Raw genomic sequence first — 3,798 nt, 5'->3', positions numbered from 1 at the left:
GTGTTGAAATCTGACATCGATTGCTAATGTCTGTGACCTGAAGTAACCTCGCCATTTTTGTACAGCGAATTTTTAGATGTTGAATTTGAGACAGCGAATTTGAGCAAGTTTAATTTTTAGGACACTGAAAATATTGCATTTGAATTTTTAAAAGTTGAATTTTTTTATATGCTGAATTTTTTTAACACTGAAAAATATATATATTGAAAATTTCATCACTTTGAAATAGGAATGTGAATTTTTTTTTAACAAATGAAAATTGCAAACGTGTACAAATAATGACACTGATTTTTTTTTTAGGTCAAAATTGTATTCAGAATTAATTTTCAAATTGAAAAAGTAAGCGCAAATATACAACATTCAAGTTTCAGATGCATTTTTTATTCAAATTCTGATGGCACATATTTACTTCCATAATAGGAGCTCATCGCCCGTACAAAACCGATCATCTCCATAATGGATATGTGTCTTCTAATGTCCTTTGCTACATAATGTACATTGCATTTATGTATCTTGAAGAATAGCACTTAAATAAAAGTCCAACAAGGATATTCATTTAGAAATAAAAATAACTCACCCTGAACTACCATGATAGATATAATGAATGTAATAAAAGTGACATTAATGAAGGGGATAAAACTCAGTCCAGACTTTAAATAAGTTTAGGGTCTGGTTCGCAGAGTATGAAGTTAATTTTTCCCCCCAATTATTCAATGAAAAAAAAAAACTAACCTCAGTTAAGTAAAATAAAATTGTTATCAAAACTTTTGAATTGTAATGATTCTTTAAAACAAAAAGTTTTGTTTAAAAAACTTATTTTTTAAAATTAAATAACACATTTTTGTCCTGTGAACTTAAAAGGTTATTTCAATCTGGAGAGATTCAAACGTAGAAAGAAACCGATTAAAAGAGATTAATGACAAAATGAACATAAAAATAAACAAAGTCCTTTGTCGTTCAGGCCCCGGCCAGGGACGTCGAGCTGGACTTCGATAAGCTCGATGAACATTCCAGATGCAGCATAGGAATGTAGACCCTCCCGTGGCCTGTACTGGTGGCGGCAGTCGGAGGAAGATGAAGCCTGAGAGCCGGGAGCAGAAGGTGGAGATGGGGCGGAGGTGGGTTGATCGCAGCTGGTGAGCAGAGGAGGCCATGGGTGGAGGTCCTTTTGAACTGGAGCCCAAACGATGATWGGCTGGAGCGAGGCTTGGTCCGGCGCTGATAGGTCCAGGTTGCAGAGAGGGAGGCGTTGATTGATGAGGCAGGTGCGACTAGAGTCTTCCAGACTGAACTTTTGTTAAGACTCCATTTGCCAAACATAAACTTTTATTTGCACACAGCATAAATATTTTGTCGTGACTTTGGGCCCTGCCCTCGATGTCATGTGAGAATCACAAGCAAAACTTTAAGTCACAAACAAAAACTTAGCATAGCAAGAAAAGATTTATGACAAGCGCAAATAAGTTTGTTTTGCAAATAATTTTTTCACTTCATGAGACAAAAATGTGTGATTTTAATTTTTTAAAAAGTTTTTTAAGCAAAACTCAGTAGGTTTTTCTCATGGTGACATGCACTAACAATTCAATTTTTGCTTCTTTTTTTTCTGCAGTTCCACATTAAAGTTTGATGCAGCTCTGCTTTTCTGAATGGACCATCTTCATCTCCACTGCAGCAAACAGGCAGCTCTTTGTTTTATAGATTACAGTCACTAAAAGGTTGCATTGTGCCCTTGTTTATATTTTTACTAGCGTAATTCTGTAAAGACAAAATATGTCTGGTCCAGCTCTGACTGACAGAATTTATCTTGCTAAATTACAGGTTTGAATATTGCAATACTTTCCTATAACAAAATAGACCTACAGGAAGAAATTACTAATAAAATATCTTGCATATGCATAGTTGTATGCACTATATAGAGATTTTCCTTAGCTTTGATTGTATATCTCACAATTTTGTTATTTATCATTGTTTATTAAACTCTGAAAGCTGAGAGGCTTTATTCATATTCTGTCGTAGAAGGCGGTTAGATGTGCCCTGATAGTGTTGTTGATTTTACTTTGTTGGAGAAAAGGAGGAAGAAGAAGAGTTTCCTGTTCTGACCAGGTTTCGTTTTCTCCCCCCTGTTTGTGACGCAGATAGTTCTCAATCTTGTGAGCTTCTTTTGAAGGTAAAGTATTTAGTTTTTCTTCGTTTTCTTATTAAATCGATGTTCACTAGCTTATTTTCACCAGCTATATTTTGACCCAGTTTTAATTTTATCGAACAGAAAACGGTACCAGTCCAGGTCGGAACAAATAAAGTTGTTGCGGTCTGGATTTGGACCTGACGAAAACAGTAGCAGATATTTATTTATTGCCTCTTATTTTTTTTTTTATTCCCTGTCGATCATTTCAAATCAATAAGAAGTTCAGTGAATATTTATCATTTAACTATAATATGCCACACACAACAAGTGATCCCAAACACAAACCGCTTCGACAAATTGAGATGTAGTTGGTTTGCGATTCAGGAAATGAAATTTTCACTACCTTCCGCATCTTTAATCGACTCTAGTTTAAAAGCTACAACACCTAGACTCTTTATTCTGCTCTAATAGCAAAGTATTTAGAACCATGTTAGTGATTTGTGAAACTTTTATCTGGTTTGTGAAACTTCAAAAAAGGGCGATTTCACCACTTTTTTGCATCTGGGTTGCACTAGAACTGCTCCATTCTGGGAAATAGTTTCCACTCCTGTCTTTCTTCTTTCACTCTGGTTTATTCAACTCTAATAAAAAGTTAACACAACTTACTGCTGTAAGTTTATCTTTCACAAACTCACACAAAATCTAAAACTCTCTAAATTTATTTGACTTAAAGTCTAGACTCTAGAAGATAGTAAACACAACTAAATGCGGTTCAAATGTTTTACAGTGAACTGCTTGACATTAGAATCCAAAGTGGATCTGAATTTCACCGTTTTTCAAGCTTTGTGGGACTTTGACTCACCTGCATGAGCGATCTTTGACGTTTCATTCTTAGAAACATGGAGTAAATTCAGGTTGTAAAAAAATCTGCAAACTCCAAACCTAATATTTGATATTAAAACTTTCTAATAAAATCCTTCAAACTGATTCAAATAAAAAAGCAACATGTATTTACTAATTGCATTTATTTCCTGGTTCAGGACAAGCAGAACAAGCAGCAGCTTGTTCTGCTTGTCCTGTATTATTTTATTTCTGGTTGTTAAACAAAGTATCTTCCTTTATCTTGATTAAAATTATTTCCTCATAGCTTTAACCTTTTACAGTATATATTGAATTTCGTTTGTAATGTCATGAATAAACTACGTGTTTCCATAAATATAGTTTAAATATGAAAGAATTAGTTTAGTGAACTGTAATTCTGTGAATGGATTTATGTCTTCAGACCATCTAGATTTAATCTGTATCATATTTGAATCCATGTTAGATGATCTCTAAACTTTGTTCAGATTAAATTCATTTATTGCACCTTAAATAAAATGTATTTTAAATGATTAGTTCTAATTTGGTATTTCTATTAATGTGATTGATCCTCTAAGTTCAGCTCAGTGTCTCCATCTAGTGGACTATTCATCCATTTGCTATTTGATTATAGCAAATGGATGAATAACTGAAGTGTTTCCTCCTCAGATTAAGGAAGAAGGTGAGTGAACTGATCTGAACTCGGCAGCATGGAGCAGAGAGAGGACGAGGAGAACGAGGTAGAGGAGGACGAGGACGAGGAGAACGAGAGCGAGGAGAACGAGGGTGAGGAGGACGAGAGCGAGGAGAACGAG

Source organism: Poecilia reticulata, linkage group LG8 (assembly GCF_000633615.1).
Source record: "Poecilia reticulata strain Guanapo linkage group LG8, Guppy_female_1.0+MT, whole genome shotgun sequence".
Lineage (NCBI taxonomy): Eukaryota > Metazoa > Chordata > Actinopteri > Cyprinodontiformes > Poeciliidae > Poecilia > Poecilia reticulata.
The sequence above is the reverse complement of the archived record's forward strand: the minus strand, read 5'-3'. Positions refer to the sequence as shown.